Source organism: Eumetopias jubatus, unplaced genomic scaffold, assembly GCF_037043125.1.
Source record: "Eumetopias jubatus isolate StellerSeaLion01/CBP00866 unplaced genomic scaffold, mEumJub1_p1.0 scaffold_14, whole genome shotgun sequence".
NCBI classification, from domain to species: Eukaryota; Metazoa; Chordata; class Mammalia; order Carnivora; family Otariidae; genus Eumetopias; species Eumetopias jubatus.
Genome location: NW_028274820.1, coordinates 68,911,658 through 68,936,367, shown reverse-complemented (window position 1 = coordinate 68,936,367; position 24,710 = coordinate 68,911,658). Strand labels below are relative to the sequence as shown.

Genomic DNA, 24,710 nt, shown 5'->3' with positions numbered 1-24,710 from the left:
ACATTCAAGTGAATTTCAAACACATATATTTTGCTGAGTTTATTTTTAGTTTTTCTAGCATCAATGTGTTTGAAGAGAAAACTTCACACTTCTTTTCCACCTAATCAGAGAAAGCTTTGTGAAATTCACAAGGATGGAAGAGAGAGAAAAGAACATCCACAGGTATGAAAAAAAAGTTTTCTTTTTTTCCTTTTGCATTAGGAGAGAAGTTGAAAAAGAGAAAAAAGTGAGAAGCTAAAAAGGATAAAGGAGTCAAACCAGTTTACCTGAAAAAGAAACGGTCAGAAAACAACTCTTGCCTGCTAACTTCTCTTGATCTGGCTCTTAAGTGCACACCAGACTTTTTGACAATAGCCTAAAACTGACAGCTTTTGTTCACCACTGTCAGTATCATGTACTAGGCCTCAACAAAGAACAGAGAATATTTTGTGCCAGCACCGTAGAGGATGTATCAACAAAGGAAAGCATTATTCAGTATGTTTTATTTGAAAAGAAATATATATAGAATATTTGTTTTATCTGAACCATTTTCCATCTTTGTCTTGACCCAAGAGGTAGAATAAATATTTGATATCAATATCATCTTTAAAATCCAATATTGTCAACTTGGCATGTACTAGGTGATAGTCATTTTGGTCTGACAGATTTTCCTCACATCTTAGTCACTTCTGTATTTTAATGAGGAAAAAGAAAGTATAATAAAATGCTTACATAATATTTTTTCTGTCATCCCAGCATTAACTTCAATATGCTCAAATTTTATTGCACAAATGATAAGTTGATTTTATATCCCAAAAAGCCCTTCAGTTCATCCTGGAATGTTTTGGTACATCAATATTTTGAGAGAGCTAATTCATATTCTTTAACTCCTTATACCTTTATAGTATCACAAAGGGTACTTATAATTTTTAAAATTAGGCTTTGAAAGGGGCGCCTGGGTGGCTCAGTCATTAAGCATCTGCCTTTGGCTCAGGTCATGATCCCGGGGTCCTGGGATCGAGTCCCACATTGGGCTCCCTGCTTGGCCGGAAGCCTGCTTCTCCCTCTCCCACTCCCCCTGCTTGTGTTCCTGCTCTTGTTATCTCTCTCTCTGTCAAATAAATAAATAAAATATTTTTAAAAATTAGGCTTTGAAAGCTCAAAAAATCAGAAACCCACATTCAAGTACGCACACATGTATTTCACAGTATATTAGTGTCATGACGAAATGGGAGCACTGGGATAAAGGTGGTGACACCTAGCTTCTGCCATTGACCCCTGACTGCTAAGAAAATTGACATGGCGCTGAACAAGGCCATGGGTGCTATTTTGGTAGCCTACAGAAGAGACAGACATCTTCTAGAATTTTCTGTGCATACCTACAAAACTACATTCAATAGTTCTACCTAAGTAGTCCTATAACTTTGGCTCAAACATTTCAAACTTCTCTGTGATTCAATTTCTTCAGTAAAGGAGCTAGAGGATCCCAAATCCTATGACTTTTGTGACACTAAACAGTCTCCTCTAAAGGTTTAGAAGCCCTTAAAAATGCTTCTTATTCCCTTCCACTTCTGTGATGAGGTGGGAGTAATCAGTGCTAAGCTTAGATATGGCTTCAGCAGTAGTATTTCCATGGTAGGACTTTGCCAACTGAAAAACCTAAGCTGAGAAAGAGTTAGCATCAAGAAACAGTCAAACAACAGACTCTTAACCATAGAGAACAAACTGATGGTTACCAGAGGGGAGGTGGGTGGGGGATGGGTGAAACAGGTCATGGGAATTAAGGAGGGCACTTGTCCTGATGAGCACCGGGTGATGTATGGAAGTGTTGGGTAACTGTATTGTACACCTGAAACTAATACAAAATGTATGTTAACTAACTAGAATTTAAATAAAAACAAACAATAGAAACAGTCTTAGCTAGGGAAGTTCTCAAACAGTGAAACAAAATAGCAAGAAAATGGTATTAAAAAAACAGAATAGATCATTTTAAGGGCAAAATAAGGCATTAATTGACTTTTTTGGTGCTTGCTTCCTACAGGCTTATACGCTCTTTGATTTAGGGTAATTTTATTCTTATGGAGTTTTTCTCAACCCTGAAGAAGTTTCACTATCAGAATCAGCTTCAGAATTAGCTAACATTACCCAACTCAAAGTGAACCCACAGGAAACATCTCATGATAAAGTATCATGTTTAAAATAAGGAAATGCTTTGAGTTCTTTGGCAGCTTTGGGTGTATAACTGTATTTCTTAAACACATTGGTAATTTTCCATATTATGTAACACACAACTATGAGATCTCAAGACAGGCTTTTGGAAATTGCTTGATTACAACTTAAGTTCTTTTCTGGAAAAAAAAAAGAAAAAGAAAAGGTTAATTATTGATTGACCTTCCCTTTAAGAGAGAATACAAATCTGATTCTTAAAGTTCTACGAATGCATTTGCTCCCTCTCATCAGTATCTAAAATATATGGTATAATTTAAGGAACATCTAAAGCAAAAGTCAGCATCGGAGAATTCAGTCTTAATTGGCAGAGCTCACTGAACACTAGATGACAACTGAGGAAATTAACTAAGGCTTGCAATATTTTGAGCCAAAATTATTTAAAACCTAGATTTTCATACATAGCTCAAACAAGCAAATTAAGACTTTGTAGACAAACAAGAGACATAACATTGTTGGCCAGGCACATTTCCAAAAAAGAAGGGGAAGGAGAATGCCAACCATTCATAGACAGTGCCATGAAAGGGGGATCCACATATTGGGAATCAAAATAAGGACCCAGAACACATGAAAAAGAAATCCCAGTGTAATAGTGGAGCAAGTGTTCTAAAAAGCACTTTTCTTTGTTAGAACAGGAAATCAGAGGAATCACAGAAGATGGTCTTCAAGAAAAAAGTGGCTATGATTGTGATCATCTAAACTGTATGATTAAGAAAGTAAAGGATCTTAATGGTAATAGGAAGGTATGTACTCTCTTTGACAAAGGAAAAAGACAACTAGAAATTCAAAGGAAAACAAATTATACATTAAATTCATTGTTCAACTAGGAACCAAGTAAAATATGGTGTAATTCTGGCAATTGGTAGAATGTGAGGAAAAAGAATGAATTTTATCATGACACTTTAAATAATGTCTTCTGGCAACACTGTGTTAGTGGCATTGGAAAATATTTTGTTGGCAATGTACAAGTAATGCCCTATCAGTAGAAATAGGCAGAGTTGGACTGAAGAGTAGAAATTCCAAATTCCTCACTTCATAATGCTGAGGTTTAAGAGACACTCCAATACGTGTTGATTTTAAAAATAGAGTTAATATTCCAGTTATGGAGCAGAAATAAAAATTAGTAATTAAGAAACACTGTGAGAGGGGCTCCTGGCTGGCTCAGTCAGAAGAGCATGTGACTCCTGATCTCAGGGTCATAAGTTCAAGCTTCAGGTTGGGTGTAGAAATTACTTTAAATAAATAAAACTCAAAAAAAGAAAAAGAAAAAGAAAAAGAAATCATTGAGAGAAGAGGAAAGGAATAGAGGAGTAGTATATATTTTTTGTGATAATGAGAAGATACTAGATTTTATCCAAATTGTTGAGTGAAGAAATAGCTGTATGAAAATAGTATTTAGGTGTTTTGAGGGTAACCTTCAGAAGTGTGCACAGAAAGGGGTCAAAGAAATTACTTATGTGGTGTACAACTGGGAACTGGGAAGGGATGGGAGAATTTCACTTTAATTCCATGTTATTTGTTGCTTAAATTTACTTCAAATATGTGTAACATTTTATAAGATATAATAAAATTAAAAATTGAAATTAAAATTTAAAAAATACACCTCTGTGTAATATTATTTCAAGTCCTCATATAAACCTTTCCTTTAGTTCAAGCAATGCCCTCAGTCTCACAGGTGGCCATAATCTAGAATCATTTCTGTGGACTTACAGTTCCTGTTGTTTGTAGAACTGTAGTGGATTTTATTAGCCAATATGATATTCACTGTACTGAGACCTTTGAGATAGATTCCTGTTTGAGTGCAGTGTCACAAAAATATATTTGTCTCTGCAGATAAATTGTGTCTTTTCTTTTGTCAGAAAATAAAAATCGTGAGGCCTTTGGCTGTCAGGAAATTTAAAAATCAAGGCATTGCTCATCAATTCACCTAGGTGAATTAGGTAGTTAGCAGTTCACCTAAGCGTCTAAACTTTTAAATCATCTTTATTCTGCTCTTAATCCTTTCATTTCCATTGACAAAATAGGCATTTTGAAAGCTTCCTCAAATACTTGAATTACTAAAACTTTTACTGATGCTAAACATATGAAATGATATTAGATCTACTACTATCACCAAGTTTTTCTCCAATCATAACTGTGCCTACATTGTTCCCTAAAACATTTTAAATGCCCGGATCATACCAATTCTATACCATGTATTTATATCCCCACAACTCTAGCGAGTGCTATGTATGTAACAGGCGCCCATGAAATGTTTCCATGTTGGACTAACTTAATCATGGTTACCACAGTTTTTCAATTTATGGTCAGCAGTAAAAATATTTCTCAAGTTACATATAAACAAAAAGAGTTTTACCTCTTAGCTATTTTTATATGTGCTAATAAAATTCACCTAAAAGAAACAAAGCAAGTATAAAAGACTAACTTGTGATTCATAAACACAGTAATATTGTAGTTACCTTTTTTTTTTAAGATTTATTTATTTATTTTGAGAGACTGAGAATGAGAGAGAGAGAGAGAGAGAGAGAGAGAGCGCGCACATGAGAGGGGGGAGGGTCAGAGGGAGAAGCAGACTCCCCGCAAAGCAGAGAGCCCGATGCGGGACTCGATTCCGGGACTCCAGGATCATGACCTGAGCCGAAGGCAGTCGCTTAACCGACTGAGCCACCCAGGCACCCATAGTTACCTTTCACTGAATCATTCTAAATGCAGTTTTACTTCTAGAACTGAATATATACTATGAGCACCACCAACAAAAAATCCTTCTGATATAATCGGTCATTAATGATACATAGTAGTGAGAGGTCTTTTTCTCTACAAACTCCTGCATTTAACAAATATCTGAACCTAAATAGGGATGGAAGAAAAAAAAAAAAAAACTCTGATAGTATTTTGAGAAAAATCAATTCCTACACCCTTAATTGAGAGCCCCATCTGTTAAAATACTCAGTAGTCTCACACATGGAAGTTTGTTTCCAAGGGTCATTGAGCAGTGATGTTTTCCTGCTGCACCACAGTCATAGAAGTACTTTGAAAAATAACACTGTACCCTTAATTCATAGTGAAGTATCAATATTTCATCACTCGGATGCTTCCTTTTTCTCAGAGGTAGGCAAACCAATGTCACTTAACAAGCTGAAAAGGTGGTATTACCAAAAGAGCTGTTCCTTTGCAGAAGTACAAGGGAACACCAGTCCATGGTGTCAAATGGAGACCATAGACTGGCTTACCTGTCCTCAAATGTTACCCCCACCAGCTTGAAACAGAAACAGGAATTTCCCATTATCATTAGTCCTTTAGGTCATGGCATCATCAGTAAAAGGCTAAAGTTAACAGGATAGTAGCTTACCCGAGACACCACATTCAAATATTGGCAGCATTGACATAAATACCTGTATTACAAAAGATATCCAGCAAGCAGTAGACATTAAAAATAAGAAAGAGGACAGGGGTATTTCCCTGGAGTGTAAGACTGAGGGTAGAGGGAAGGCCCAGGGATGGTGCAGAATGGAGAACCCATGAGCCACTTCAAGAAGCAGCAGACACTGAAATGAAAAGAGAGAGCAGGGCCAAAAAGGCATGTAGGCCAAAAAGTAGGTCAATACATAACCTCATACATTTTTTCCATGGCTTCTCATGCATACTGAAATTTTAAAAAAATGGTAAATGGAAGCTAAAATTAATCACAAAACAGTAGATTTTTATTAAAATATGTCAATTATTGTAGTGCAGGAAGATAAATCAAAATCACTGACCATTTACTTTTCCTTGAAGAAGTACTTCTTGACCAGAGCAGGACAACCTCCTGAGAAAAGAAGAGTAATACAGAATGACCAGTTCTGGGTGAAACCCTTAAGAAAATTAAACCCGAAAGTGATTCCACAAAAGGGACACTTAATTATGAGTAAAGTATCAGCAATGGTTCTCAACTCTCACTGCATATTAGAATCACCTGGGAAGTTTTAAATAAGAATGCATCCTGACACTCAGCCCTTACCAGAGATTCTGATTTAACTAGTCTGAGATGGGACCCAGGTATCAACATTTTTGAAGCTCCCTCAGTGACTCTACTGTGCAACGAGAGTAGCAAACAACAGCTGAAGCCAGGAAGTAAGTTTCAGGGTTCTAGAAGGTTTGGAAGCTGTTGCTTCAGGACTTTGCTTGTGTATAATACTTGTTTCTTCTCATTTCTTTTTACCACTGAAATGTTGACGTCACCACCATAATATACATGTGAGTATTAATAGTCATGCTCTAGAATAGCCTTCCTCTTGTGTGGTGACCTAGATTTACCCAATTTGTCAAGGCACAAGCAACTGAACTCTAAATGCTACACTTGTGCTTGGGAAGCTCACGAATTTAAGTGTGTTGACCTCAAAGACAGTCTGGTGTTAAGAAGTCTTAGCTTTTCGGGCACCTGGGTGGCTCAGTCGGTTAAGTGTCTTCACCTCAGGTCATGATCTCAGGGTCCTGGGATTGAGCCCCATGTCAGTCGGGCTCTCTGCTCAGTGGGGAGTCTGCTTCTCCTTCTCCTTCTGCCCCTCCCCCCTGTGCACGCACGTACATGCGTGCGTCTGTGTGTGCACTCACATTGTCTCACAAATAAATAAATAAAACCTTAAGAAAAAAAGAAGTCTTAGCTTTTCAAATTGGTGACTGTTAGGGAAGCATAAGAGAGTTACTTATAAAGGGGCATGAGAAAATGTTTGAGGGTAGTGGATATGTCCACTATCTTGATGGTGGTAATGGTTTCACAGGTGTGTATAGACATGTTGGAACCTACCAAATTGTATACTTTAAATATGTGTCCTTTACTGAATGTCAATTACAACTCAATAAAGTTTAAAATATAAAAACTCTTAGCTTTTTTAGCTTTGTTTGTTGTGTCTTATATAAAAACTATAAAAGAAACATTAATTTCATATCTTCAAATCAGTTACCCTAAGTGTCTTTAAAGATCTAGAAATTTGAAATCAAAAGTGATAAGATCCCAACCCAACAACGTCCCTCCTACTAACCCATGATGGTACGCGAAATCCCTTCCAGTAGTTGAAGCTAATGCCATAAATGTCAGATGGGAATTGTGATGTCCTCATATCAGTGGCCATATAAGCACCACAAATTCATACAATTCATACCCATCTCCCAAAGAGAGAAGGACTTATACATAAAAACAGTAAATCTGGGCTGAAAAGAAAGAAAATGAGGAGCAAGGAAGCCTCCCAGTTTGTACTTGGAAATTGTGGACACCTGAATAGTTGGCAGGATGAAGGTGCTATGATGGAAGGTCTACAAATGAGAGTTGTGGTCATCAGAGAACAATATAGGCCATAAAGAGCATCAAATGCTCTTTAATCCTTATTGGTTTTGCTGGCATTGCAAAAACATCTGTTCTTTAAGAATACTTATATAAATAGTCCTTAAATAATCAATGTCCCTGTGATTGTTCAGGAAGACTCTTTACTTATTGATGTTCTCCAAATGCATTATTCTCATTAAATATAGAAAGCGGAAGATAAGATTGTTGTCACTTTGATAAAGATCAACTAAGTCTTACTAAATTTTATATGCACATAGTTAAGGAGGCAGATACTAGGATGTGTAGTCTCAAAATCTCCCCATTTATATCAGAGTAAGAAACCCACATAACAAAGAATTTCTAACTTAGTAAAACCCCACTGGGTGAATCTATGATAAAAACAGTATGAACAGACAGTGAGTTTAAAATGAAGAAAACACAGAAACTGGTAGGTTCCAATTAATACCATAAAATACAGAGTTTCTGTTACCATCGCCCTTTAATTTTTTTTAAGATTCATAAATTAGGGGCGCCTGGGTGGCTCGCTCAGTCCGTTAAGTGTCTGCCTTCAGCTCATGTCATGATCCCAGGGTCCTAGGATCGAGCTCCACATCAGGCTCCCTGCTCAGGGAGAAGCCTGCTTCTCCCTCTCCTCCCTGTTTGTGCTCTCTCTCACTATCACTGTCTCTGTCTCTCTCTCAAATAAATAGTCTTAAAAAAAAAAGATTCATAAATTTAAAAAATATATTTTCCAAGACCATGAAATTCCAGGCCATACTGTGAAAATAGTAATATTTTACTAGAAATGCCAGGAGGCTGGATTTACACCATTTTTCATTAATAGGCAAAAATCAGCTTCCGTATTATGATAGTGAATTATCTACCATTACAAAGTAAGTTTATGATCTGCTCCAGAGACATTCAGTAGGACTACCTGGTATCAAAGAATATTCATTTATAGTCATTGCACTAGAGTAAAAGGGAACACTTGAACTTGGAAGAAAAACTGCTGTCACTCTAGTAGTTTCCTAATGGCTTTCCCAGAGTAAAGGCCTTAATGGAGATTTTTATTATTGTTCTTAATTAGACTAAGCACCTCTAGAGAGATTATCTCTCGTGATTCAGATTAATTTACTAAGAACCATGAGAGTGTTCTGAAAATAAAGAAAAAAAAGAAACCAGCAGAGGGAATACATATTCTGAAAAGAACTCTCATTTTCAAAATGCTAAGCTTATTCAGTCATGGAAATTTATTTACAATATTTACTTTGTGTCTTTTTTAAAATTTTAGGCATTTCCAAGGCCAGCCCTTGGCAACATTTTGCTTAGGGAACCCAAAGGGACAAATAGTTTTTTTACCCCTTTCAAGAGAGTGCCTCCTATTACTCAATATTCTCTCATTCCTCTCCTTCCTTAACTCATTAAAATGTATCTGTGTCCTATATTTCACACTTCTGGATCTGTGTCCTGTCGGAAAATTTGACTATTTTTCTGGGTTTTTTTTTTAAGATTTTATTTATTTATTAGAGAGAATGAGAGAGAGAGAGAGAGCACGCATGAGAGGGGGAAGGGTCAGAGGGAGAAGCAGACTCCCCGCTGAGCAGGGAGCCCGATGCGGAACTCGATCCTGGGACTCCAGGATCATGACCTGAGCCGAAGGCAGTCGCTTAACCGACTGAGCCACCCGGGCGCCCTATTTTTCTGGTTTGACTTAAGGTATAGCTAACAGTGTATGAAGCCTAATGGAAAACATTTTTTGCATTTCAACAGGGATCATAAATTCCTCTGCCAAAAGCAGTAAGAATGATGGAAATTTTACACATAATGAAAGGTTCTAGAGGTCTCGAAAGATCTCTTTGAACAAAATGGTTTTTTCCGTTGTTCTCCAACAGGACCTCAGAGGCACTCTGAGGCAGACCTAAAGCAACTCAAATGAGATACAGGTATTAAGTGCTAAATAAGCATTCATTTAACTAAATGAAGCATTGTTTAAGTAAATGAAAGAGAGAGAAGAAAAGAGCCAAAGAACTGATCCCATCAAAAATATGTCTGAGACTGGAGGACAAAGTGAGGCAGGGTCACAGAAGTAGGAAGAGGGCCAAGATAGAACTGATTTGCAGAATCCAGTGGGCAGAGAATTTCAGAGAGAATTGGGATTATCAATATTGTAAAATCCTACAGCTCTAGAAAGCAAGGAAAGGAGGACTAAAAGGTGATACTGACTGGTTTTTAGGAGCTCATTATAATCTCCAAGAGAAAAATTTTTTCCATAATGTGATGGGAGCAGATAAGATTGTAAGCAATTGAATTACAGAAAAGTAGGAACATAGTAACAATGGAGATAGACTAGTCTTATAAGAAGTTTGGCTTAAAAGAAGAGAAAGAAATGAATCAACAGGCAAAGTGTTGACAGGATCAAAAGAAAGAATATTTCCACAGATTGGAGAGAACAGAGAATGTTTACACTTCAGGATAAAGAAGCAAGTTGAGTGGGAGAAATGGCATCTATGAAACTAAGGAAATCAAAGCAGATATAAAGAAGGTTAGAAATAGGGCATTAGGTTTAAAAAGTTAAGAGAGTGAACTACATAATTTAGAGAAATAAATAGGGGAAAAAATCATGAATTTAAACTTAAATGGGAGAGAAGGAAGAAGTGAACCTCTAATCCATCAGGCAAAAGTTGAGATCATGCTCATGGTTTGCAATGGAGCTGGAAGAATCGGCAGACATTAAAATCTTTAGGAAGAGATATCAGTATCTACAAAGAAAACACATTTCTTTTAAAGGAGAGCTATAAAGTCTAACGAAAATGCAAACACCAATTTTAAAACTTGAAGAAATGAAATGTGAAAGTAAAGAAGTATGAAGGTGAATAAAGCAATGAATCTACATACCAGGTTTTTGCATACTGAAATTTTATTTATTCTAGTCAACATTTTAAACTTTAAAACAAATATAGTGGCCTGAGGCCATGTGTTTCATAGATAAGCTCAATAAAGGAATTGTGTTCTAAGCTCTTCCTTCAGTTAGTGGACAGGGGGCATGGTACCACTACCTTTCTCCATGGTTTCTATACAATAACACTTGTAAGTCTAGCCATTTCAGCTGGAACTCGTGTGTGTGTGTGTGTGAGTGTGTGTGTGTGTATGTGTGTGTGTGTGTGTGTGTTATGACATACTTAATAGCAAAAGTTTGAAAGGGAAATGCAAATTTTCAGCTAAACATACTAATCAAACATTGGGAGGTTTGGTTGGCTGGAAGCAAGGATGAAAGTAGGTTTCCAGTAGGGTTTTGGATTGGAGCATTTAGGAAGAGCTCTGTACTGATGTCTAATTGCTGAAAAAGGGAGAGGAAAGGTAGAAAGAGGTAACTTCTTTGCTCTCAGATCTACTCAGGACAAGGTCAAAGAAAAAAACTGCTAAGGGACTCCCTTTAAAAGGAATAAGAGAATTCAACCATCCCTGCTGCTCAAAAACAACAAAGCCACCTGCCGCAGAAAAATCAGTGGAAACACAACGCATTGAGAAGTCTTCAGACAGTGGGAAGTTAAGACAGAAGCATTGCATCATGGTGCACAGACTATTCAGGGCAGGCTTGGCATGCTTACTGCCCAACACTGCTTATCAAGAGTGCTGGTGAGTCAGGAGGAATTTAGAAGCCCATGGAGATCTGTAAACTAGCAATCAGATGAGAATGGTACAGAAAGAGCCATTCCTAAGGTATGCATTGGGAAAGTGAATTTATTATATGTACTTGGGATTGTGGACTGGTAAAATATATTGGTTTCACTCAGAATGCTGTGACTATGGATATTCTTGAGGGCTTCATCAGAAGCAATTTGATCTCTTTCATGCATACTCCCTGACTTGGATCCCAGCCAAGAAGTGTCATCCTTTGGTTGACGATTCCCATTTCTCCCTCCTTATTTCTGTTCTTTTCACTAGAGCTTCAGCCTTTTATTTCCAGCTGCACTACAGGACGTATTTTCTTGGTTGCCATCTCACACATAACATGATTAGGCTTATTCTCACCTTCTTTCCCTTCCTAAATTTCCCACTTGTGTTTTTTTTTTTTCCCCTGGTCCAAATTTCCCAAGCTTCAGAAGCCTCTCAGTACAAATAAATGATTATTAACATTCAAATTTCATTTTATACTTGCAAAAATAGAACTTCATATTGGTTGAGAACTTTATATTGGTTGAGAGTTTCTCCAATTCCCCTAAACATTTCTAGGAATCTCCAGGAAAAAAAAAAAAAGGATCTCATGTCTCTGACCTCTCACAGTGCCAGAGTGATGTACATAGATAGGATGGATGCTCCTTCCCTGCTCTATACTAGACCCTTTCTCCAGAAGAAATAAACAACATGGTTCATGGGTCTCTTAAATGAAAATGAGTCCTCCCAAACCAGTCTCTAGCTTCTCTATTTTAATGGCTCAGACGTAATCTTTGAACTGGTCCAAAGATCCTGTGCCATACCACCCTATCATTGCCTCAAGATCGTGTGCCTCCCCCCAGTTCCACAGGCAGAAAACTTTCTCCTCCAAGCAAGTAATATCATGCAGATACTGGCCTGAGAGAGAGACTAGAGTCGAGTCTTTCTATGACTGATGGTCAGTTTAGGCACAGCTGAATTTGGGCTGCTCTATGTCAGTGACACCCAGGCTCTCATTCCCCCAAGCTACAAAACTGGATGCTCCTTTTGAGACAGTCTCTTCTTCTATTCCACATAGTGAACCCATCCAAAACTCACTCATTCATTCTTCAGCTTCCTTATGTCTGAGGTTAACTGGGTGACATGCTGGAGCTAGCACATACTGGCTTGCTAAAGCCAATTGTTTTCAGGAATTTGGTGACTCAGTTGACCTTACCTTGCTAGCTTGAATTCAGTCATTATGAAAGTATTTACACCACAGAAAGGGCAAATTATCAAATTAGGGCATTTCCCCCTAGAGTTAACTGTTATATTTACCAACACACTACTAGATAAATCCACTATTTTAATTTTCATGCAAAATGGTACAGTTCATTAACACCCAGATTTTCAGAGTAATCTCTTAGCTGCTTTCTGTGCCTACTTTCCATCTCATATAAACTCATCCAAATCAAATCACCGATTCGGGCGCCTGGGTGCCTCAGTCAGTTAAGTGTCCAACTCTTGATTTCAGCTCAGGTCATGATCTGAAATCCTGAAATTGAGCCCCCCGTCAGGCTCTGTGCTCAGTGGGGAGTCTGCTTGAGATTCTCTCCCTCTTCCTTTGTCCCTCTCCCCACTTGCTCCTTCTCTCTCTCTCTCTCTCAAAAATAAACAACTATATCTTTAAAATAACATCACTGAATATGTAAAGATTTATATTGGTTCTACTGCTAAGGGATCAAATGTAAATGTGAAGTCTTCCAATATGTTGCTGCCAATCTTCAAAAATGGGTTACATGAGATAATCAATATAACGCACATAGCACGATGCTTTGGGCCATACAAACCATTCAGTAAATATTAGTTGTCAGTATTATTTTTATTGGCACTAACCTGCTATGCATTATGTTTATCTTCACTTGTGTTAAGAGAACCTCCATATTATTCTTCAATACATCGAAGTCATTCTTATCTCTACAAGTTTATTCCCCACCTGACATATTCTCCTATTTTCCTTTCCCTTAACAAATATTTTCAGATGCAGAACAAACTTTATCTTTCTCAGCAGCATATTCTGAATAAGCCCAGACCACAACTATCTCTTCTGAATTCCTTAAGTACTTTATTCTTACCAATACCTTAACACTTACGAATACAATGCTACTAATATTGCTCTGAGTTTTTAATTTGGCATGTATATTTGTTTTCCATGATAAAGTATGAGTTCCTCAAGAGCAAGAAACATAATTTCAACTTCTGGGGACCAATTCACATATGTACTTTCATACAAATGGCCTTCATCTGTTCTCACCTACTCTCAACAGAATACTGTTCATGAGTGTAGATGTTGTGTATAGGAAGCCCTCTCAGCAAACACAATATTAATCAAACATAATCCCATGACTGTTGAGCTTCCAATGATCCATTCTAGTGTTCACTTGGGAGAAAATAGCATTCTAACACAAAAAATATACCACCTTCCAAGCTGTGACCCCTGTGGTACATCCTTATTTTCTTTCAACTCCATGAACAAATTAAAAATAATTAAAATATGAAGCAGTTTTCATTTATTTTTATTACTTCATAATTCCAGCCGTTTATAACTCATTTAAGCATTGCCCATAAATTTCAAAATTATGTGGCAATAAAAGTAATTAAAAAAACAGAAGTTAAAACAATGCCAATGGCAAATCCTTTCCAAACTTAATATGAACACTGTCAGCAGAAAGGATGTCCAAACTCAGAAGGGGTGAGATGCATCTTACATTGGGATTTCAATGTCATGAATATTCAGCTACAGTCCATCCCCAATAAGGCAGTAAGGGAATTTGCTTTCCAAGGCTAAAAACCCCATGTGACCAAAAAGGCCCTGATCCATCACAGGAGGAAAGTTAAGCACACTGATTAGCTAACATGTCTATTCTGAGTGCATTTGTTCCCCTGGGGTCTTTTCAGGATTGAATATTGAATCCATCAATATGTTCTCTATTCAAACCTAGATGAGAAGATGGAAATTGCAAGGTCCAAGATGGAGGTGATGGCACAACTCATTTAACACTCCTAAAAATAAAAGATACAATTTAGCCCTTTGTTAGCTTAGAGGTGGGAGGAAAAAAATTTTTTTTTCCCCAAAAGATACATCATTTCCACTATGTTTATATGTAAGTGTGAGCAGGGGTCTGTGTATGTGTGTGCATGCATTTATTTCATTAATGGACTATTTGATGTGCCATTAATGCAGTCTTTGAGCTACAAGTAACTCGACATAAAGATCATATAAGTTAACAACAGCACTGTTTGAAAATACAATGACTTCATCAGCTTCAAATCATTCTCCTTGGACTAGAATTATTCTTTGGGGTTAAAGATGATTTCCAAAAATCATCTGCTAAAATTCATATCTAAATTCATATCTAAACCACGATGAGGCTGGGCATTGGAAAAGATAACCCCCACACCCCATGTATTAATCACAAACAATAATTGCAACAACGGTTTTTATCACACCAGGGAAATCAAAATGTATTTTTGCAGAGTCTTGACATTCTCGTCATTTCAATAAATGCCAACAATCTTAGCTAATAACAATAGATGTGTTTCTGGAACTAATATTTCCATAGATTATTTTCCATAATCATTATTAAGGGAGAGAACTCTCCTTTTAGTAACAAAGTAGTTATTAATCACCAGTACACACACTGGTTTCAGTGATGCTAATACCACCAACAGTATCTGAAGCAAGGCCCACCTAAGATGAAATCAGCAGTTAATTGCAAGAACCTAAATGTAACAAAAATGGCTGATCTTAAAAACATTAGTGGAAAGTGAAAGGTATCATCTGACTTGCATTTATGTCTGTTGATGTAGCAGGAGAACATCCATGAACACAATTCTTCAGTTAATTAAATTGCATTGTATTGTCTGAATTCCTAGAACAAAGATTCTTCTAAATAAGGAGTCAAAGGTGTTCTTTCAGGCAACTCCACTGCAAAGTTTGCAGTTCCATGCTTTCAGCCACAAAATTTGCAGGCTAAGAGTGACAGGGCAATTGAATTTTCATGGTTTGGATTAGTGCTGATTCCAAAGAAGGAAGAGTTTACTCCCAATGTTGCAATGTATGATAATGAAATGAAATATTTAAATTAAATTTCAGGTTGAGCACAGCTTCCCTGCAAGATGGCCCTGGCAGCTGTCTCTGAATTTCTCAATACAGTATGTCACCCCCTACATAAACTGCACGTTTATGCAAATGAAGCTGCAAAAAATCAAGAAGTCTGAGGACAAATCACTTCTTTTCCAATCTGAAGCACTGACTCAAACCACCATAAGAAGAAAAGTACTATGCGGTATTTACTTCAAGGCATCAACTTTTAGAAAAGAATGCCTGTATTATTTTTTTTAAAGAATGAGGTAATGAAGAAGAAGAAAGATAGAAAGAAACAATCACAATGAAGGCTTTTCTTAAAAGCAGCTCATTCTTCCATGTACCTCATTCAAATGTAGCAAGAAACTGAAGGCAGAAGACTGTTATCAGAGAAAAAGCTAAAATTGCATTTTTAACATCCTTAGATTCAATCTATAGCTTTTTCTTCTTTTCTGCTCTTTTTATTCATGGACTCTTTACAACTTCACTCAAAATATGTTACCCAATCACCAACTCTACAAACAGAACTTTTCAAAGCCTTACAACTGCACCGAGGAAGTAATTCTAAAAATTCCATACAGTGATACAGTGATGAGGAGATACATCCTTTGCATAAAACTCTATTAGCTAGTGATGGTGCTGGAGGGTGAGGCAGAATTAGGGTTTTACTTCTACTGAGAGCTAGAGTTTTCAGGGGAAAAAAACTTACTGCCAAAAAGAAAAAAAGGCAAAACAATTTAAATTTGTGTACAAATAAAAGTTCTACAAGTCAAGAGCAAATTCTCAAAAGCTAGCAAAAGGTGAGGAACTTTGGAGTTTGTCTACTTCAGTACACAATGTTTGGGTCCACAATATTGCTACTATCACACAGTTGCCATATATTTGCATATCTGTACCAGTTTTCCACCTAACCCAGACAATCAAGAGTTCATTCAATGAGCATTTATTAAGTGCCTACCCTATGCTGGCATCAGGCTCCATAGAGGGGAGCCTAGGGGGAGCTAGGCTTTAACACAAACATATATAAACCCAAATAGTATGCAATCTTTCTTTATGCACAGGGCACCTTGGACAAAGAGTGGAGAACAAATAAAAGAATTTATACATTTGCATTACAGCTGACTTCAGGAGTAGCTATTTTTACAACAACTGAATATTCTGAACGCTAAGTAAAATTACAGTTAAAAATGTTTAAATAGAAGATACCATTCTAATTGTTATTCAAATCACTTTGACAAAATAATGTCAACTTTTCCCCACTATATCCATTTTAGGCATTAGTCAAGCAATGTGACTGATGTTAACACTACACATAAGACAACGTTATACCTATACCAAACAGGGAGTAATCTCTTGGTTTGGGGAAAAAAAATCCAATTATCTGTTCAACGTCACTTATATATTTTTTGTAACTCTTACAAATATAGAAGTGAGAGTGTTTGCTTTCTTTTATGCCATAAAATCCAGTAACTTCTACCACTGGTGTGGTTCAATTTTAATGAGAATTACACACACATATAGTTTATATACATACATATGTAATTGTATCAGATTTATAAACAACGACTTCAGAAACTTAGGAACATAGACTATAGATAAGTGTTTACATGCAGAATTTGATCACACTACTCTGAAATTTATTTTGTTATTTAAATGAGTAAAATGGTTAGTCAGATTGATGCTACATAATTAATAGAATTTCTTTCCAGTTTAAATTTCAGAGGACATAGAGAAATTTTACTAATTACATTTCTTGCAAAAATTCTTCTAAATTTTAAATCCAAAAGCCACTTATAAAAAAGTTTTTTTCTAGATTTAAACTGCTCGAGAAGTTCATTACAAAAAAAAAGCCAATGTGCAGAAAAAATTTTTCTTCCAAAATCATTAAAAAATATTTACAACTTGATTTTTTTAAAGATTTTATTTATTTATTCATGAGCGACAAAGAGAGAGAGAGGCAGAGGGAGAAGTATGCTCCCAAGGAGCAGGGAGCCCGATGCAGGGAGCCCAATGCGGGGACTCGATCCCAGGGAGCCGAAGGCAGATCCTTAACCATCTGCGCCACCCAGGCGCCCTACAACTAGATTTCAATTCACAACTTTGAATATACACATTCAAAATTGCAAAGAATATGCTAATAACTTCAAATATTTCTAAGAAAATATATAATTTTTCTCTTTAAGTGTTTGAACATCAGAGATATTTTTGTTCTTAAATTATTAATTAACTCAAAAGAATACATCCTGTTTAAAATATGACCCTGATTATGAAGGACAAGGAAAGACTGAGGAACTTCCACACAAGGGAGGAAATTAAATAGATTTGACAACTGAATGCAATGTGGGATTCTTGATTGGGTTCTACAACAGAAGAAAAGGACATTAATGGATAATTGTTGGGACTCAAATATCACTTGTGGTTTAGGTATAGCATCATGCCAATATTGATTTCCTGGTTTTGATCACTGGACTATGTCTATAATATGTTAACATAAGGGGAAGCTGGGTGAAGGGTACACAGGAATTCTTTACACTATTTTTGCAAATTTTCTGTAAGTCTAAAATTATTTCAAATTAAAAGTGTAAAACAAACCCCTGAGTAGAAATGTTCTTTGTTTCCTTATGCAATTGGGTAGTTTTGGGCTATAAATAAAATATTTCTTGCAACATGCTTCAGGGAAGATCTTGTGATAATAAGAAAATTCCTCACCACCTTCAGCACACTTATTTGATGGCATCATTTGCATGAGTAAAAATATAGTTTTCATCTTGTTAAGGAAAATGCTTAAAAATTCAGCAATTAATGACTTCCAAAAACTGTGATAATGACAGTGATTGAAACTACTAATTGCAAGCTGTATCTTCTGCATTAGGTTAAGCTATAATCATCATGTTTTTTGATTCTAAAATTCTAGATGCAAAGTGCTTTTTCAGAATGCATTCCACAGTGTTCTTTGGGACCTTGTCATAACACCATAAAGTACAGCAGAAATCAGGAAATGTAGGCTAAAGGGGTACTACCCAGGAGGGTTTGCTAAAGGAATGACTAATGGATTTCATTATAAAACAGTTTCATTTCCAGTTTATCCCAAGAGCATTAGCCCTGTGGGCTGTGTTACTGGGAAGTTTAAGTTCAATCTACTTTCCTTGAGAAAGGGCTGCAAAGGCCATAATTATGGCCTGTCTTCAGATCCCTAAATTTTAACTTCTCCAAATTATCTTTGGTCAGCCAACATACTTATCCTCAAAGGAATGAGATATAATATCTAAGACATAGGATTACCTTTACTTTAGAAAGTAAGCAACTTTGTTATTTTAAGGTCAGGATATATCACTCCTTCCCAAGGTCAACTCTCCTTCGGGCCTTTCCCATGACAGAAATTCTACCTTTCAGACACTCATTGGGTTTAAATTTTCTGATGGCAGCAGGCTCGCAGGAAAAGCAAACCTATTACTTACAAGGGCACCCATGGGTCCAGTCATCCGCTAATAGACAAACTAATAACAGGCAGATTGGCTAGTTTTTAACTCAAGAGAGAAAGAGGATTAGCATCGGATAGGGAGAACCTGGAAGTCCAAAATGGGAAGCTTCTGTCCAGAGAGGAGGGGAAGGAGTTGGAGACTAAAGACCTGGGGAAGAGGGAGAAGCAGCAGAAGCACTAATGCAAACTTTACCTGCGTATGACTGGCTGGAGGAAAGCCTCGTCAGACACCATCTCAAAGGCCATGATGGGGCCTCCCATGAAGCAGTCAGGGTGCCGGCAAGTTGTGCTGTGCAGAGAGCAGAACACTCATTCACAGCTGTGAGACTGGACTGTTCCAGATCTCAACCAATGCAAATCACAAGACGCTACTTAAAATATTTACTTGGAGGTCTGAGCTCAAACAAAAGGAATGCCAAGGAACACTGTCATAAAGTCAACCACTGCAGAATAATGGCTATTGTGGAGGGGAAAAAATAGTTTCGAAGTTGTTCTGAAACCACAAAATACTACATCGAAGGTTACAATACAGTGTATTTATTGCCAAGGTAATTTCCCCCTCACTGGAATAATAGAATTGGGCAAAATACAATGTTAGGGGGAAAAAAAACACAAAGAAATTATACAGTTGAACTACCACATACACTTTATTTTAATTATTTTAAGGCTGTGGGCCATAACAAGTAAACTAAATGCCTCCAGCCTTTCAAAAGCACCTCTTCCTTATGCTTTGCCAACCCCTCCAAGAGATTGCTTGCCAGTCTTGGTGCCCCTGTGTATATCTCCAGCTGGCTTTCCAATTTCTTGAAACTATTTGAAAGAAACCATTACATCTTCTCAGACTGAAAAATTTAATTGGCATAAAATTATCATATGATTTCAACACCTCCTCTTTCCATGGTGCTCCTTCCAAAACTATTTAACTAATTATCCTTTTAAGGACTTGGCCTAAACACAATCACAGCTTCTTTGTTGAAACAATTTCTCACCTTTTAAAAAAATACTCTGGCAGGAATGGCTTGGTTTTTATTTTATCATGTTTTATTTGTATTAGGTGTTTTTTTTTCTTTTTCCTGTGGGTAATACTTCTGGAGTCAAATCCAGTCCTGTGTGTCTATCAGATTAAATCCAGGGACCCCATCGTTCCTGGCAGGACTGGCTTCATGGGACATGGGGCCTGTGCGGTCACACACGGCCCCATGCTCAGAAGTGCCCTGTGCTTGGTTTAATGCTCTGATGTCACTATCTGAAAATTCCTAATTTTTGAGCAGGCGCCCTGCATTTTCATTCTGCATTGGGACCTGCAAATTATGTACCTGGCTTCAGGTAACACCGTAACAAATCCCAGCCAGAAGTCCCTGCTCCATGGCCTAAGTAGGCCATAATGGAATTCCTCTCAGGAATCTGGCCAGATCCTGAAGATATTCAACTTCCTAAAGAGACATTTTTCAGAAGGTTACTACAGATTTGTTTCTTAGCTGGAGTTAACTTTCAAAAGACCAGGTAAGTAATGGGAGGAGGATAGGGAGCAATCTTAGAAAATGCTTTGTGAGTTTTTTTTTTAAGTGGGACACAGCATCTTGGGGGTTTCTAAACAGCAGGCCTGGATTAAGCTAGAGCTATATCAGCGTTGGGTATCCCAAAGGAAACATTGCCCTCCTGTCCCTGAGCACTTGGATAACAAAGGGAAACCTCCATTGGTTACACACACACACACACACACACACTAAAAAAAATAAACGGTAGGCCTGAATTCTAAACACCACTCCCTCTGAATGTATACCATTGTCAGTACTGAAAAGCAAATAAACAATTTTAACTTGATCATAGTTTAAAAAGTAGAAGAGATTTTAGAAATCATGTAGATCAACCTTTTCGTATTTCTATTTTACCAGCAACATCAAGATAAAAAAGTCCAAAGGCTCATACATAGTTAGGAGTTCAGGAGTGAAGGAAGTCAAGGCATTCTGGTCCCCAGTCCAGGGTGCTGTCAAACACACCACTCACCCTTTGGAAAACGAGGTGCCCTGCACATACTTGACAGAGGCACAGTTGTGATGTTGCCAAGGAGGGGCCCAGGACATCATCCACACACCTCTGTACAAAGTATCCCTCCACAGATAGCACCCAAGAGCTTGTCATACTAATTATGTGAACACCAACGCCAGATTCTGCCTGGTTGGCCTGGAGAATGGTGTTCGCTGTGGGTCTACATTGCTGTAAGGGGGAGCAGAAGTTGACAGTTATAAAGCATACTTTTCAAAGTATTTTTTTTCATAGAAAGTGTATATTGTGGCTCTCATTCTATATAATCCTATATTTTTGACTTGTTTAAATATTGCTGGTTCTGAATAATGGTCCTGTCTTATTTGTCAGTAAATGTGGCATATGATGCCCCCAAAACACAAAACACATTTTTCTTTTCCAGACGCTTTTCCTTTTATTATTGACTTTTAAGGGGGGGTGTGTGTCCTTTGGCTATAGATAAAATTTGAGAACAGTAGAAAGAGTTCAGTTCTGGTTTTGTTGTGAAGTTAGAGCTCCCTCCAGTGATCTCCCTGGCTGACTGAACTTAAAAAAAAAAAAAAAAAAAAAAAAAAACCTTTCTTTCCAACTGTTCTTCGATGCACACAAATAAATCTAAGCTTTAGCCTTCTCAGTGCAGATTTTTTCCCTTCTAAAAATTAAACTCAGCCAGTAAATACATGCATATTGATTTCTCCTAAAATCTTGTCAAATATCCATAGTCATTTACCCTCCAATACAGAATAGTTAGAGGGTAGAATCAGTACAATAAGATGTGGTCAAGAAACTTCCATTTTGGCAGAGACAATGTCCATGTGTCATTACATATAAACTTTTCTGACTCTGCAGGTGAGAGATAACTTTCACAGTTATTAGCAAACAAAGAAATTGGATAGGGTAAGTGCCTACCATTCACACTGGAATTGTTATTTATATTTCAGAGGCTTTTTAAATGAACTGAAATAACTTTTTAGATTTATCACAGCCACCTCCAACATTCCTCCTATAAACCACCTTCAATTTACTGGCTTCTACAAGCCAAGCATGACACTGCCCTTATCAGTGATGCCCCATAACTCCATCAACCACAGGTAGTACCTAAAGGGGATACATGAATAATTCATGAAACTTCTAACCTAGGGCCAAGTAGATATTAAAACACTTTTGACTGTGAGAAAACCAGTTATGATTTTTGTGATTTATTTAGTTGCTTGCTTATTTCTTTAATTCCTCTGAATACCACATTAGGTACTCCTTTGCTCAGTATCACAGAATCACAGCCAAGGTAACTGGCGAGATGCTCTTTCAACCACACATTTGCTTATTTCCTCTCCTCCCTCCTCTCTTTCCTTCCTCCTCTTATCTCTCCTATTTTATATTTCTCTTCCTTTCCCTTCCCCCTCCTGAAAGGTTTCACTGAGGCTTAGCTTTAGAGCTGGTAACTACATTAAAGATAATCTGATACAATCCGCTTTGATTTTATGGAAGAGAAACTGAAGAAGGTTGAGAAGCTTGGCCAGTCATGCCAGTTTCCTCTTCCTTCTTCCTTTCTTTGCAGCAGCGTCTTTTTTTTTTTAATAATTTTTTATTGTTATGTTAATCACCATACATTACATCATTAGTTTTTGATGTAGTGTTCCATGATTCATTGTTTGTGCATAACACCCAGTGCTCCATGCAGAATGTGCCCTCTTTAATACCCATCACCAGGCTAACCCATCCCCCCACCCCCCTTCCCTCTAGAACCCTGTTTGTTTTTCAGAGTCCATCGTCTCTCATGGTTCGTCTCCCCCTCCGACTTACTCCCCTTCATTCTTCCCCTCCTGCTATCTTCTTCTTTTTTTTTTTCTTAACATATATTGCATTATTTGCAGCAGGGTCTTAAGCTCCCATTAGGTTCAGCAAAAACCCTGGGCGTTTCTGATACAGCTGGCCCGGGGCTCACCCCAGTCCACGTCTACAGTTTGGGTTAATGGTCAAGGATAAGCACGCAACAATGAAACTAGAGATGGCAGAAATAGTTTTCTGTATAAAGAGATTTTAGAAAAGTAAGAATCTGGGGAAATTACATGAGCATGCAATATTTCAGAACTATGGAATCTGGTATTTTAGGTTTTCTTCTCCTGAAAAAATGCCTTGCTTTTGCCCCTTCAAACAAACCTAAACAAGAGAACTTGATTTGACATCACTTTTCTTGACAATGATGGTAATAACGTTGCATTTTATTTCTCTTTATACATTATACCTTACAAAGTTTTCTCACCTAGTGTTCCACTCCAGGTAACTGGAACATGATCTCCTTGAATCTCATGGACTAGTACTACAGGGCAGAATGTAGGGAACCAGTGGAGACCTCAGAGTGACCCTTTACATTTCATGCCACCATTCACTCAAGGTTATTGCATGGCTGAGTTCTATATTCATTACAATGTTTATGCAGTTTAAAGGAGATATCAAATTTAGCACTTGGGGAAAAAAGAGGTTATCAAGGTGTAGACAGTTAAAGCAAATTGCCTAGCCAAGAAAAATTGCTGCAGGCTCTATAGGAAGCCCAGGTGTTCTGTCACCATTGCCCACCGCCTGTAAGTCCAGCAGGAGGAATAAATCTAAGGACAGACCCTGCTGTTTAACCTGAGCTGCAAAGTTTCCTTTAAAGGAGTCCACCTACATGGGTCAAGATGTTAGGTGAGAGAAGGTTTCGGGAACATCCAGGCATCTTGCTAACCTGGATAGTTTTGCCAGATGTAAGCTATTTTAGTGAGAAAGTAATTGAAACTCGCAGAGAGAAGAAAGTTCACTCGGTAGAGAAACAACGCAATGCCAGTTAGCCATACACTGCAAACCATTTCCCTAAGCAATAGAATAGCGTCTATGACAAAGGCAAATCAAACCTCTTACCCGATGCGGTGGATCTCAGATCTTAGGAAGCATGCACATCACTTGAAAAGCTTGTTAAAGTGCAGATTCTGAGACTGCCTCCTCCAACTTTCTTTCAGTAGCTAAAGTTATCTTGCCTTTAACCAGGAATTTGAGGTGATTCTGATGGATACTATGCTTTGAGCAACAATATGTAAATGACGTCAGTAAAATATGTATTCAGCCCAGGAGGAGGGTTGATGACCACTGTGTTACTTTCAATGACTTCTTTTGCTACCGGAAGAGAATTGAAGCAGCTCCATTCCTGCCTCTGCCCTAGAGAATCTCTTTAGCTTTCTCAGTGAGCATCAGTGACCTCATCTTTTAAGATGTGCTTAGCAGAATACACAAGGTTACAGGGAAGATTTTTTTAAATAACTGTATGTAACACTGAAGTAAACTGTTTAAGGAAATTTTCCAGCATCGCTTACAATGTACAGATACATACTTCAACTCAGAATTTACCATGTCTCCTGATCGAATGATGACTCCCACATATGCATTCCTTGGAAATTGGAACAAAATGAGTGAGGAAAAAAAAATTACAATGTCTTTTCTCTTTTACTTGATTATTGAAAATGAATGAAGTCAACTCCTCTAAAAGGGTAGTCCTACAGTATGAACTCCTCAATGAAGATGTACAAAAGTTACAAATGGCATCAACAAAAAACAAATAGCCCTGCAAAACTGAACTTAGTCCATCAGTGTGAGAAAGCAATGCTGCTAAATTTGCCCCAATTTTTCTAAGTGGTTTACGTTAACTTGGAAATTGAGGCCACGTTCTTCATGAAGATAAGCCAAAATAATAAGAGCAGGCATGCTGACCTAAGTAAAGATGAGAGGGCCTTGGACTGGGATGAAGAAATGCCAAGTGTGCGCTAAATCAAAGCTGAGTCATCTTAATACCTCAATCCCCTCATCCATAAAATGGGGATTAATAATGTTTTCCTCCCCTCAAGGGTTGTTTAAAAGGGATAACTAACAAAGTAAATGGCTGTAAATTA

At 37.5% G+C, this 24,710-nt stretch overlaps 1 non-coding gene across 1 annotated transcript; it reads left to right on the top strand.

Annotated features, from left to right (window-relative positions):
- Positions 1 to 24,181: 24,181 nt before the first annotated feature.
- Positions 24,182 to 24,280, top strand: LOC114210709 (small nucleolar RNA SNORD116). The gene has a single exon (XR_003609569.1). It is a non-coding gene; the product is annotated as a small nucleolar RNA SNORD116 (small nucleolar RNA).
- The last annotated feature ends 430 nt before the right edge of the window (positions 24,281 to 24,710 follow it).